The sequence below is a fragment of the Mytilus californianus genome, unplaced genomic scaffold (assembly GCF_021869535.1).
Source record: "Mytilus californianus isolate M0D057914Y unplaced genomic scaffold, xbMytCali1.0.p SCAF_11, whole genome shotgun sequence".
NCBI lineage: Eukaryota > Metazoa > Mollusca > Bivalvia > Mytilida > Mytilidae > Mytilus > Mytilus californianus.
Window position 1 is genome coordinate 21432587 of NW_026262593.1, and position 15408 is coordinate 21447994.

Consider the following 15408-nt stretch of genomic DNA (forward strand, 5'->3'; position numbering starts at 1 on the left):
TTTTCATTTTATTTCTATATAGTGGCTGGGAGGTAGATATGTGCTCTTTATTGACAACATGACAACAAATAAAGATACTGTTGATAACAGTGCGTTGAAAGTCTGTCCTAAAGGCATGAAATTTCACACCATAATTTTTATGGAATGGCTACTGTTAGTGATAAAAATCAACTGGAGCATTGTGAAAATCTGTTTAAGAATTGGTTTGAAATTCTTGCCTGTTTGATGATTTTGTTTTTAAAGGTGGAGATGGAACACTGATAAGTTAAATGGTTTTGAAGAAAAGTAATGCGGTAGTCTACTCGAATCCAACCTAGCTTGGGTATAAACAGCTACGTTTAAAGTTCAACACTTAAACCCCAAAATGTGTACGCCAGGGATGTATTTGTTATCAATTTGGTCACCTAAATTTGTAAAAATATACAAAAAAAATTAAAGAAATTTTACCTGGTAACATGTTTATTACATTTTACCCAAGCTAATCAACGGTTAAAACAGGTGTCATAATTTGTGATCAAATAGTAGTTTACAAAAAGAAAACTATATGAACTTATAAAAAGCATTGTCTTACTTGAATTCTGTTTAAATGTTAAATTTAGACATATACTGTCTTTGCCTGTCCACACTTTTGATATTAGAATAACTAAACATGCATCCAAGGATCTTTTTCACTTCTACTGTGTCAAATACTCAGATTTGAGAAGTAGGTGAACACTCAAATATGATAATTTTATTCCAATGAAAAAAACTAAATAATTAAAAACAAACCAGACATACCACTGTGTCAACAGTTTATATATGCAATAAGTAGCAATTTCAACTTTAACACAGCATAAGGGAGCTACCATTTGATTTTTATGGGGAGGCAAGGATGAAGTTAGAAAAAAATAGGCAGGACAGGAGTTTTGAGGATGAGACACTTTGCAAAAAAAAAGGCAGGATGACAATTTATGTAAAAAAAAGTCAGGATAAACTAAAAAAAAAGGCAGGCTTGAATAGAGTGAAAAATAAAAAAGCAGGACAAAATTTTTCATCCTAGCCCCCCCCCCCCCCCCCCCCCCCCCCCCCATAAAAATCGAATGGTAGCTCCCTAACAAACAAATCAAAAACATATGATATGTATCTTCTAAAGCATAAAAAAGTATAACAAAAGTACTGAACTCCAAGGGGCATATTCAAATAGGGGAAGCCCATAAAAACTGATAAAATCAAACGCTATCAATCAACGGAAAACAAGTGAAAATCAGCTGTTTTGTTTTAATCTGTATTGTTATATTTTAAACTTATGTTAACTAGTGAAATGATGAAAAAGAAAGCACACATTTAACATGTTTTTTCAGTTAGTTTTATTATCACACAAAAGTGACTTAAGCTCTCAAAATCCTAGCTTAAACCAACTAAGGTCAAGTTTGCATGAGTGAATAAGCAATCATACCTTTAATAAATGGTACTTGGCTTTGAATGATGGTATGTGTACATGTACGTCTGGCAGTTTTAATCTGATTTTGATCTCATTTTCATGGTTCATTGGTCATAGATAAATTTTCTTACGTTAGGTCTGTTTTCAGATACTGTAAGCAATATGTAAACTGTTTGGTGTATGGATCAACTGTAAGACGTACATATGCGTCCTACAGGGTCTATCTGACCTTGACCTCATTCACATGGATCAATGATAATCTTAATGCCTGTACCAAGTCAGGAATTTGACAATTTTTTTTCCAAAGTCATTCCATTGCTTGATATAATAGAGAATTTTTTTAACACTTCATCTCCTTTTTTTAGCTCACTTGGGGTCCGTCGTCGTCTGTTAACTTTTACAAAAATCTTTTCCTCTGAAACTACTGGGCCAAATTTAACCAAAGTTGGCCACAATCATCATTGGGTATCTATTTTAAACTAGAGGCTCTCAAGAGCCTGTGTCGCTCACCTGATTCTACTTTGGTTTTGGAAATCTTGTATAAATAGATTAAAATCATAACAGATACCCTAATAATGATTGAGGCCAAATTTAGTTTGACATTGGCCCCGTAATTTAATCAAAAGCAGGAGACTTTTGTAAAGTTTACAGAAATTACCAATAAATTCATTGAAATTGTAGAAAATGACTTTATAAGGACAATGACAAATCAGCTACAAAGTAACAACACTTGGTCAGCACCTCAAAAGAAATATTCATACAATGTTTGGTTTCAATCAATTAAGTGGTTTTCTAGAAGAAAACATTTGTATATATTTCCCATGTGGTCCTTTGTTAAACTAAGTCCCCCATTGGCAGCCATCTTGGTTGATGGATTTGCTACAAAGTAACTACACTTGGTCAGCACCTCATAAGGAACATTCCTACCATGTTTGGTTTCATTCCATTCAGTGGTTCTTCAAAAGAAGACTTTTGTATGTATTTCACATAGGGTCCTTTGTTAAACTAAGTTCCCAACTGGCAGCCATCTTGGATGATTGATTGGCTACAAAGTAACAACAATTGGTCAGCACCTCATTTGGAACATTCATGCCATGTTTGGTTTCATTCCATTCAGTGGTTCTCTAAAAGAAAACGTTTGTATGTATTTCCCATGTGGTCCTATGTTAAACTAAGTCCCCACTGGTGGCCATCTTGGATGATTGATCACCTACAAAGTTACAACAATTGACCAGCACCTCATAAGGAACATTCATGCCATGTTTTATTTCATTCCATTAAGTGGTTCTCTAAAAGAAGACATTGGTATGTATTTCCCATAGGGTCCTATGTTAAATTAAGTCCCTCTCTGGCGGCTATCTTGGATAATGGATCGGCTTCAAAGTAACAACACTTGGTCAGCACCTCATAAGGAACATTCATGCCATGTTTGGTTTCATTCCATTCAGTGGTTCTCTAAAAGAAGACATTTGTATGTATTGTTCATAGGGTCCTATGTTAAACGAAGTCCCCCAGTTGGCGGCCATCTTGTATGGTGGATCAGCTACATACTAACAACACTTGGTCAGCACCTCATAAAGAATATTCATGCAATGCTTGGTTTCATTCCATTCAGTGGTTCTCTAGAAGAAGACATTTGTATGTATTGTCCATAGGGTCCTATGTTAAACGAAGTCCCCAGCTGGCGGCCATCTTGGATGATAGATCGCCTACAAAGTTACAACACTTGGTCAGCACCTCATAAGGAACATTCATGCCATGTTTTATTCATTTCATTTAGTGGTTCCCTAAAAGAAGACATTTATATGTATTTCCCATAGGGTCCTATGTTAAACTAAGTCCCCCGCTGGCGGCCATCTTGGATGACATTCCAGAAAAGCGCTTCGGACGCATGAAATTATTAAACGTGTTGTTTTCAATTTTGTATGTATTGTCCATAGGGTCCTATGTTAAATGAAGCCCCCCCCGCTGGCGGCCATCTTGGATGATGAATCGGCTACAAAGTAACAACACTTGGTCACTACCTCATAAGGAACATTCATGCCATGTTTGGTTTCATTCCATTCAGTGGTTCTCTAGAAGAAGTTCAAAATGTAAAAAGTTAATGACGACGACGGACGCCAAGTGATGAGAAAAGCTCACTTGGCCCTTCGGGCCAGGTGAGCTAAAAATGAGTCCAATGACCCCGCCTGCCAATCATAGCCGACATAGCTAAAAATAGAACATAGGGGTAAAATACAAGTTATGTCTATTATTTTGAAAACCGTTATAAAAAGAGAAAATCTTACAGAAACAAAAGTCTTCAGAATGTTGAGCTCTACCAGTTGACAATATACGTCAAGACTGTCAGACGACTTCTTATAGGAGTTATTGCCCTTAAATGACAAATTTTACCATTTTTTTTCATTTTGCCTATTATCTTGAAAACTATAATAGATAGAGAGTAACTTTAAACTGCAAAAGGAGGATTTTGAAAATAAATAACTCAGCCTTGATAATAACAAAAATAAATGGTTTGTTCTGGGGTAGTTTGAAAATAAATAACCTGACTTACGATGTATTGAAAATAAATAACTCGGCAGGTCTTTTAAGCCATTTTATAATAAATGCTATTCTTAAGTATGAGATTGCACCAGATTCTTCCAAAATTCTTCTTTTTTCATTTTTTTTTCGGGAAAAACTTCCCAAATCTTTTAATAATACAATGTATAAATATTAATGTACTTGAAATGTCTGAAAATGGGTTTCATTTAACTTGAGGTATATTGTCTCAGGAATATTTACCTCCCTTTTATTACAGGGCTGTAACTTCATTAAGGCAAATGCCTCATGTAGGAAATTTCAAAAACAAAAGCTTGTCTTCATATAAAATTGTTTTCACGGCGAGTGTCATGCAAGAAGCAAGTTCTGTTCACCCTCTGACGTAGCCCCCGTTTTTCGGGATCCATGTTTCTCGTTTATTTTTAGTTTTCAGTGTTATTTGTCTATTGTTTGTTGTTTTGTGTTTTATCTGTTCCCGGGTTTGTCTTTTGTTCATTGATTGCCCTTCTTTATTCTCTTATTGTTGCATTCCATTTGTAATTTAGTAATTTTGTTTTAAACTTGAGTTTTATTTTGTTATTAAAAACGTTTAATTACCATCGAATCTCCCTCGGAACAAGGTTGTTCAAAATGGTCTTCACACACCAACTTGTGCTTGCTATAGATGCAACTATTTGCCGTTAGTTTAAGGTTGTACAACCATGTCTGATACACTTCTTTCTTTTTTTGTGGGATTGGGAAAACTATGTAGACTTTTGTCATAACCTTGTCGGACAGAACAACCGTACGCTTGACAAGACATTTTGACACTGAATAACCGTGTACGGTAATCCCCAATTGATGATGGGAGTTTTTAACGCACGGTCGGCAAATCCCCGATTCTTTTTGTTCTTTGTGGTTTATAGATATCACGTGACTTTTTAGATCGAACTTTTATGGCGATATGTCGAGAACTAATAGTGAATTTCAAAAATCGATTTTGATCTCTTTACATAGAGAATAAAAGTTTTTTATTTATGAACATGTCGTTTTTTATGCTTAAAGAACAAAATATCAATTTTTCATTTTTTTGCGGAGTTTCCCTTTAAGGACTTTTTATCTAATTTTACAAACTTCTTTAAATTGTATCCCAGTTAGGAACTACATCAAGTTGTAATTGAAATGTGTTATAAAAAATTACCTGACATAGTTATATCAATGATAATCAGCCCCCTCTAACTTAATTTGAAAAAAACACCAAATAATTGACAGGTATGAAAGATTTTCTGCAAGCCAAAACACCACTAAAAAAAAAAAACAGCAACCACATACTTTACTATGTGAATAACATTTTTTTGCTTTATCCTACATATTGGTCTTTTGATGTTGTCCCTATAAACTACAAGTCTTACACAGAATCTATATATTTTGCTTTGAGACCAAAATATTGTCGAAAAAATAATTAAAAGAGAACTTGTGTTTCAGATTAAGAAAGGGTCTGGGAAACGCGCAGATTGCATGATTTTGCATCATTTTTCTATAGCTTCTTGGGGCCTTAAGCGGCCCCCAAGCCCTTTGCCAATATTTTTTTCGCCTAGCTCCGCTTGGCAAATATGTTTGCCATTACTTTTAAAAGAGGCTAGTTATACAGCCCAGCTTTAATACCTTGTACGTATGCAATATATGCAGTTTGGAATACAGAAGATTCACTTCCAGCATGTCCAGAGGAGGAAGATTAATTCTGATTTAATGGTACATAATGACTTGATCATACATGTATTATTTATTTAAGAATATAATGGTGAAAATAAATAATCAGTCCCTTGTTTTAATGAAAATGAAAAATCATGCTTCAACAGTGCAGAAAATAAATAATCTGTCCTTTTAGTCCACAAAAATAAATAACCGATCTAAAACAAATCCTCCTGCTGCCCCCCCCCCCCCCTTCCCCCCCCCCCCCCCCAGAATATCAAATGGCCGTCCCCTAAATGAGGATTTTGTTTAACCCTCTTTTGTGTTTTAAGCAAAAACTAAAGAAGATAGAGAGAAACTAAACATACTAAATGATCAGCAATACAAGATCAACAAAACAGAGATTTTTGTCATGAATTCTATTCTCGTCTTCAATGTTGGAGAGTATCCTTTGTTGAATATGCACATAGACCAAGGTGAGCGACACATGCTCTTTAGAGCCTCTAGTTTTAGTCACTTTTACTTGAAAACACAATTTACTACAATATACACCCTGCCAACCCATAATTGTTCATAAAAATTATAGATTGTACAAGTATGCAGTACAATACTTAATTTGAAGTGTGATCGGAGAGAAAAGAGGCACAACAGCCGCCAGTTAGCCACGATCTAGTGAGCCTACTGGTGGTCAAAAGAAGTTTATAAAGGATTTATTTTTCTGTTTTAATAGTTTTTGTACAATATTCATACACTTTTTGAATGTTAGAGCACTTTAAGTATACAATGCTTCACGGAAGATTTCACAAAAGTAGAATTAATACTAATAAACCTACAAAACTGGGTAAACAGACAAATTCTTATGCTTCAGAAAACATAGTTTAGGAAAAATTGCCTGACTTATGTATTGCAAGCTAAACCTTTATACTGAAGTTTTACCTAGCTCTTCATATCAGATTCAGGTCTACTTCTAAAACACTTTCAAGCCACAAGCAAGGAGTCCTATTTATAATTTTGCGACACGTTCTACGTTAGTGGTATTTGGCTGCAGAAAACGGGATTTGGGGATAACTGCACGTTTAACCCATTGAAATTAATGCGGCCATGCCATTGAATTGGAGAAGGCATAGCTGGGTACACGCCAACTCGTACTTTTACCAACACTTACGACTACCAACTCGTAATTTTATCAACTAGTACTTTTACCAACTCATACTTCTACCAAATCGTACCCATTTTTGTAGCATTGTTATGCATTCAAATAAATCGTAAGATTAATGGTAATTTTGTATTTTGTAATTGATATTGTCTCAGAAATGTATAGTATGCATGTATCTGATCGAGTGATGAAAAAAAGTTTATTGACAACATTATGGCTTTGTTTGGAATGTGTGTTGAAGAAGTTTAATTAGTTGATCTCTCAGGACTTCACCATCTTTCTGATATCATAAAGCAGAAGCAGAGACATATATGTCTCTGCTTAAAGCTAGTACACTAATTTAACAAATATGTCTCTGCATAAAGCTAGTACACTAATTTAACAAATCAAAATGTTAATACGCGCTTCGTCTACAAAGACATACTAGTATTAGCTAGATCAAAAACAAGTGGAAGGCATAATTAATTGCAAAGTTGCCAACCCCAAACTCTTCAAAAATGTACCAAATCTTACTAAGGCCATCTTGGCCTGGGTGTAGAAAGAGTTCAGTGTTTCGAATGATTTAACATTTTATGAACAGAAATATACCCAAAGATATCGTTTCAATGACCTTCCATGTCGGCTGCTGTGCAGACAACTTAACTGGTGAAACCCTCGAAGATAAAACGTCCAATAGCATTCGGCACTCCAGATACGCGTGTCGTCTGCTAAAGATTCATTAAACGTCGATATTATGTATATATTAGGCACCCTTGCAATTTGCCACCCCATGGAGAAGTCTCTACGACACGAGCTGTGACGATAGCGAAGAATGAGACCAGATACACAGTTTCAGCGAATTAGAACAGTTAGAAGGCCAAATGCTCAAAGTCAAAATAATTGAAAACCTAATAAGAGCTTAGAAGAGCTGATTAAACCATAAAGGGCCTATGTCATAGCCAAATCCGGACAACATTACTGCACACAAGATGCGCATTTCTACAATCAATTCCCTTGCTCGAGGCAAAACATTTGAAAATCCAAAACAAATTTTGAAGAGCTGATTATACCAAAAGGACCTAAAGCATACCCAAACCCGGACAAGGAATCCGAGCTTGACATGAGGGAGATATATTCCTTAATGAATAATGATTTCAAAACTTTATAACAGCAAATTTTGATAAACTTTTCACAAGCGTCGATATTATGTATATATTAGGCACCCTTGCAATTTGTCACCCCATGGAGAAGTCTCTACGACACGAGCTGTGACGATATCGAAGAATGAGACCAGATACACAGTTTCAGCTGGGTAAAATGCGCTGTTTACTCAAATCATGGAAGTATTATATTGACGTCAATATAATACTTCCATGCTCAAAGCGAATGATCAAAATCTGAGAACACGTCGAATATCTCACACTTTATGTTATTTACCATAAAAATGTTCATGCTATAAACAAGCGTCCGTGATATTGAGGATCTGAACTAGAGCTATGCTTTTAACGAGTGTTTGAGATATCGACGAACAAGACAAAAGCTATACCTTACGATTTTTCATTCGGGTTATTGCATCTTTTTCTCACAGTGAGGAATAAAAATCTGAGAAATCCTCAAATATCTCAACCTCAGGTTTAGTAAAGCTATATTTTCTTGCAATAATTAACCAAAAGGATTGGATACAAGTTATCACATTTTATATTAATTCCGCTCCTTACATTAACAATACACATGTACAATGACTGAAAAACGTATACTTTGGGCGCATTTAATTTATAACGTGTTGTTTAAATTTTATACACCACATTAGTATAAGCAGAGAGATAAAGGCGTCACAGATTGGTGCAACCATGGAAGTAATATATTACTTCCATGATGATAGTGAGTTCATTGACTAGATATTCTTTGATTGCAATATAAAAGAATTCCAAAAGGTAATGAATGGGGTATTCCATAGAACCGTAGAAACATATAGGATTGTTCACTTATGGAATTTCATGTAGGGCAGAATTTAGAAATGTCCCTTGCATTATTTTAAATTTTCTGGACCCTACGTCAAATAATTTAGAGTTCTGAATTATTCGCCCTTTATTTTACGTTTATAATATGAGATGAGTTATAATTATTCTATACTCTGGTGGTGGATGGTATAAACGACTTTTCTGTTATTCTAAGTTTACACCTAGGGGATATATGATTTTCCTTATTTCTAGGGTTGAATCCATTGACATTCAGATGCAACTGGAGGTATGCACTCATGGAATATTGGGGACAAAATTTATTGATAAAAATGTTAATTTTCTTTGTCCACGACGCTCAAATAAGATTTCACAGACGATTTCGAAATTTATTTGAGAATCATCAACTTAATGTAATTCCTCATAACATGCAAAATTACATACGACAAAGATTTTATTGATTGTCGGTAATATCGACGAATGAAACAAAATGCATCTACTAGCTAAATGCACTGTTTTCAAAAAGCAAGGGATAAAAACTCCGAGAAAAATCATCATACATCTCGCATCTTAGGTAATTCGTAACCCATTCAAATGTTCATACAGTATAGTTTTAACGATCTTCATCTACCGGTATATCGACAAACAAGACTAGAGCTATGCACTTCCCGATTACTAAGCTTACGAAAAAATCCTGAAATATACTTTGCCCCTATAAAATTCGTCCGCCACATGTGGATAAAACTTTTAATGAACGTTAACGATGTTGACGAATGAGAACAGAGCTAAGCACTACTAGTATGCGATTTCTCAATTTGGTAAATCACCGTTTCCACTTTGAAATTTGTCATGACGTGAAAGCTTTTAACAAGCGTTGACGATATTGACGAATAACCAGAGCTATTCACAGATCAATTCCTTGTGGTATATGCACTGTTTTCTGAAAGCAGAGGATTAATATCTGACATCATTCTCTTATATTGAAGGTTTTAAAACAGGAGAGGTTATGATTTAAGTAAAGTTTTTCTCAGACAATCCTTTGTGTTTGTTTTAGTGTAAAACTGGAAATCTTTTGGTTTCTTTTGTTATTGTTATTTTACCAAATTTTTACATGTTGTTAAATCTATATATTTCAAATCGGCATAAATGAAATGATGTTTCTTTGATCACGGTATCTAGTTCAACGACTGAAAGTTTAATTATTTAAGAAGCAAAAACGCGGACGCTGCTTCATTATAATACTCGGATGAAATCGATAACCGATTGTGGGAATTCCAAATTGCCTCAAAAAGGGATAAACTCGATATCCCTCACAAATTGAACATTTTGGCAAAGCAAAGAGTAATATTCTGAGAAACAAATTAGTAAACTAGTAAAAAAATAAACCCTACATCTTACAAGTAAGCAGTCAGCATCATTGAAAATGTGTTCATTGATTACAATGCACTGCTAGTTATGTAACTTCTCTTGTTGTTTGTGCAACCGTGTCCTGTGTGTTGGGTTCCGTTTTTTTATTTCTTGTTTGTATGTGCAAAATTTTCCTTTGTTTCATTTGTCCTATTCTTTGGATTTATTTTTTTTTTCTTGATTTTCTGTTCCACCGATCTAGATTTCGTGTGTGCCAAATTTGTTGTGATCTTTTGGATTTAGATTTAGATTTTTTGTTTGTCTGTGCAACCGTATTGTTGGTCTAGATTTTATCGTATGTGTTCTTTTCTTTGAATTTAGATTTAGGTTTCTTTTTTGTCTGTGTAAAAGTCTCTTTGATCTAGATTTTCTCGTATTTGTTCGGATATTTTAGATTTATATTTAAATTCTTGTTTGTGTCCGCAACCGTATCGTTGGACTATATTTTATCGCATGTGTTCTTTTCTTTGAATTTAGATTTAGATTTCTCGTATGTCTGTGCAATCGTATCGTTGGTATAGATTTTCTCGTATGTGTCCTTTGTGTCATGATCATGATGCTTGGATTTAAATTTTGATTTCTTATTTGTCTTTGCAGTCGTTTCGTTGATACAGATGTTCTCGCATATGTCCTTTCTATTATATCTAGTGAATGCAATTTAGCCTTAAACATTTATATAGATGTTAAAATAACACGAGCCTAAATAAATAGCAACTTAATTGTCAGAATGGTACTGAATTTATAGCAGTGTATAAGTCTAAAAGGCTGAAAATGTCCTAACAAAGTATTGTTCGCTCTTTTATTTGTTGTTCATATCAAAATGACTATTTCAATTCAAAATAGTTTACTATAGTGCCTGATCTTTGGGTTTAAATTTCGATTTCTCGTTTGCCATAACAACGGACTAGATTTACTCGTATTTATCCTGTTCTTAGGATTTAGATTTTAATTTTTTCATCCACATGCAATTCATCCCCTCCCACCATTTTCCAAAGTAAGCACTGGAAATAGGTAAACAATACAAACAGTTATTGTTGATACCGATTTCATAGCTCAAGAAACTGTTCTACTGGAACAATATTCATCCCACTAGAGCGAGAGTTTTAGTGGCCATCAGCAAACCAATGCATCAAAACCTAAACGGGGACCAAAATCGTAGTCTTAGATCATTTTAAACTGAGGGAGTTTCAATCTCAGTTTCTGTACAATAGTACAAGTTTGAAAATGATATTACTCTTAAGAGGGAAAGAGAATGTGATTTTTTTAATATCCTTCCAATGAAATGTCCGAGAAGACACATCTCTAAATAATGGTATGCTTCTTCCTTGAAACGTTCATTTAGAAATTATAAAACTGTGTTGTAATAACGTATTTATTGAACAACAATACAAACAGTAGTACAAAAATGCATTTAACAAAGTTAACAATCCCTTTGTGTCAAATAATTCCACCCATGGTGAGGCTTTCCTCTTTCTACCCGTTGTATCTTTACTCTGCAAAATAAAAAAAGAGATTAAATTTATGTTATATTTGTATGAAAACTACAAGTATATGAGATAAGAATAAAAAAAATCATAAATCGAAGAAGACAAATATTTGTTTTTTATGAAACCAATGTAACAAAAATGAGGAGGTTTTTTACCAAGTGGACAATCAAAACGCATAAGTCGAAGATAAACTGAAAATGCCATTTCAAAAAGTAAAGTCCACAAAATACTACAAATAAAACTTAAAACTGAGCAACAGGAACCCTGCCAAAACTAGGGTTGATCTCAGGTGCTCCAGAAGGGTATGAAGATCCTGCTCCACTAGTGACATGTTTTAAACGTAATAGCTTGCGAATCAACATCCATAGGACATTTTCTTAATAGGGAATAGCATTGCACATGTACAGTATAAAACAAGACTGTAAAAATCTTTATAAAAATACAACGAAAAAATCAAGCCTAGCGACAAATTAGCTCCCATTTAGTGCATCTTTTTCACGTTAGAGAAAAAATTAAAATAACAACTGTTCAATGGGCCTTGTTATTAGATATAGGAAGATGTGGTATGAGTGCCAATGAGACAACTCTTCATCCAAGTTACAATTTATAAAAATAAACCATTATAGGTCAAGGTACGGTCTTCAACACGGAGCATTGGCTCACACCGAACAGCAAGCTATAAAGGGCCCCAAAAAATTACTAGTGTAAAACCATTCAAACGGAAAAACCAAAGGTCTAATCTATATAAAAACGAGAAACACGTATGAACTACATAAACAGACGACAATACTGTAATATGACTTGTTATCATCTTACAAATAATACAAAACGTATTGGAACTACAGCTTTTGATATCCAAAAACGTTTGTGTAGTACTAGTAGTTTGAACATCCATTTTATAATACATTCTTGTTTGAAAGGCAAAAGATGAATATTTATGAAATATCATTGAAACTAGATATACGTACCAATTCGTTTTTGGGATTTTCTATGGTCAGTCAACGTACCAAAACTTCATTAAACAGCATCGCTTGTAATAAATACGTCTATAATAGTTGTTGTACCCCTCACAGTCTCCAGGGTAGTATACTTCTTCAAACGGATCAGGGCAATCCTCTGGGAAACATCGACAGGTACCGGGTATCACTTGACCATCTGAAATCATTAGTTGTCCATAAATTATTTGTATACTTCAATGGGGATAAAAATAAAAGCAATTATTTCATGTTTTTTTTTTAAATTTGCATCGAAGGACACCGCTAACCAAAATGAATGAATTTGTATTTGAAAGACAATACATAGCTTTACTTTCAACAAAATTTTGGTTTCGGTTAACGATGTTCCTCTGGTACATTTTTGGGACAAATATTCAAAATTAAACAAAATTGCGTTTATATTTTGATGACTTGTTTAGAAATAAGTTAACATATTGTTAGAACCTTAACATGCACATATTTGGCTGTGAAACTATCAGATTCATTGTTAGTTTGTTCTCTTTCTGAATTTGCATGAAATATTTGCCACTGCGTATTAATGCAACAAATAAATCAACAGTCATTCATTCACAAGATAACAACAGACAGAATTTCACTGAAATAACCCAAAAAAATACAATGATACAAATGAACACCTCAACCCTGAAATCTAATGCTTTTGACATTATAAGGTTAAAATTGTTGCAAAAGGTGAAAAGTATAGGTGGTCTGTAACAAAAAACAACACCAAGTCAGATAGATAATATCCAACAAAACATATGTGTAATATGTTTGTGGCAATAGAAATTATATTTCACGTGATTATTTAATTGGGAAATCATCCTTTCCGGAAACGGAAAAAGGTGTTTAAAACATTTCAATGTCATGTTTACAGAGTTTTTTTATGTTCTAAATGACTTGATATAGTATTTCAGTTTATTTTGGTTGTACGATACACATGTCCATTTTGTTATTTCTACGATTTAAGCAAACGTGTGTTTATAGATATAGGAAGATGTGGTATGAGTGCCAAAGAGACAACTCTCCATCCAAGTTACAATTTATAAAAGTAAACCATTATAGGTCAAGGTACGACCCTTCAACACGGAGCATTGGCTCACACCGAACAGCAAGCTATAAAGGTTTGCACGATTTGATTGTGTGTATTAAGTGCATGTGTGTCATTGAGGGAAAGAGAGGTGGTATTAGTTTATAATTGGTTTATTATGTCATTTACGTGTTTGTTCAAATTTCAATTTTGGTGGCTTCTGTGTTGCATTTTTTTTCAGCATAGATATTATTGGTCAGTTTGTGATTTCACTCATGTAAACATTTTTTTTCAAATTATGTATCTATGGGGTCTTTTATGTTCTTACTTTAAAATGCTGACAAAAATCTGGAAAATGCCTTTTCAATAACTTTCATTTCCTATTTACATATATGATAATAAATTAGATAACTTTCTGCAAGCAGGACATTTTTGTTATAAATATGAATGTGTCTAAAATTAAAACGGGAGTAAAAGAAATAAGAAGATACCTTGTTAATTAACAAATTGTAATAACTCCTCGGGACTCGGATCCCTCCGCGGAATTCGGATCGGGATACCCGGTATGAAAAAGGCAACACAAAACCGTAGTTCAAAAACTAACATCATGGTCAAAAAGGAGAAAAAAAAGGGGCAAAAAGGTAAACAACAAACAATCCACAATCCACAAAAAATTGTATAGGAAACTGACAAGATTGTGCAATACGAATCTCAAGAAAAAAAAACGTGGGGTCAATTCAGGAGCTCTAGAAGGGTCAACAATAAGCGTTTTTTTTTTTAATAAAACATACAATAATGGGATAACTATATCGTTCTTCAGTATCAGTTTTCCCACAGAAAATGTATTCTTATTTTAGAATGTTTAACATCGTCAATTTAACCTTGAAAAACACAGCAAGTATTGCAATATGTACACCGCTAAATAAGAAATGTTTTGTATTACTGTAATGAATGTGTGTTCAAAAATAATTTCTTAGTTCCGTAAAAATGTATAAGTGACGCCATCCATCAATTATTTAATCATATATAGGAGAGGAATTTGGAAAAGGTATTTTTCCTTTTTTCGGTTCTAATCAACTATTTTATTCGCAAATGTTATGTTATGATTAACACATACAATAAACATTGTTACACTAAAGGTTTTAATGAGTACTACAACAAGGACGCACTTTTTATCCTATTATTTTAAATTATGTATAATTTATTTCTAGCAATATGGAAAACAATTATAAAAATAGATTTGAATTCTGGAATTAAAGTAATATAAATTCGGCAACAAAACAAATTTAACAACATATAAGCATTTGATAAACATAAGTCTAATAACTTACCACACACAAGCAGCAAGGTAACAATAAGAAAAACACAGAGTAAAATGTGTTTCATCCTTCCCGGTCTTAAGTGGATGATCAAATAATTCTACCGGTCTAAAGTGGAAGATCAAATAATCCCAAATATACAAAACCTGTATTATATGTTTACTGATATTAAGAAGTCCGAATTGGGGCGTGTTTTTATGTCTTATTTGCATGCTCATAACAATACGTATCAATTATATCACTAAAATGTGGTTGTGGTAAATGATTTTGATTAATTTCAAACTGTAAGGTGAATGATAAGAAATGACATTGTCAAATGCAAAATTTAATTAGTAATAAAAAGCATAATATATAACGAAAAGTGGTGAAATATTAATATTTTTTGAATAATGTTGTATTGAGAGTTGACATGTAAGAATGACTTTTAACTATAAAAATAGAAAGAATT

At 33.6% G+C, this 15408-nt stretch overlaps 1 long non-coding RNA gene across 1 annotated transcript; it reads right to left on the reverse strand.

Moving 5' to 3' along the window:
* Nucleotides 1-11490: 11490 nt before the first annotated feature.
* On the reverse strand, nt 11491-15141 carry LOC127719733 (uncharacterized). The gene is made up of 3 exons (XR_007990467.1): nt 14973-15141; nt 12588-12774; nt 11491-11625 (listed from the first exon to the last, which is right to left on the reverse strand). It is a non-coding gene; the product is annotated as an uncharacterized LOC127719733 (long non-coding RNA).
* Between the last annotated feature and the right edge of the window lie 267 nt (nt 15142-15408).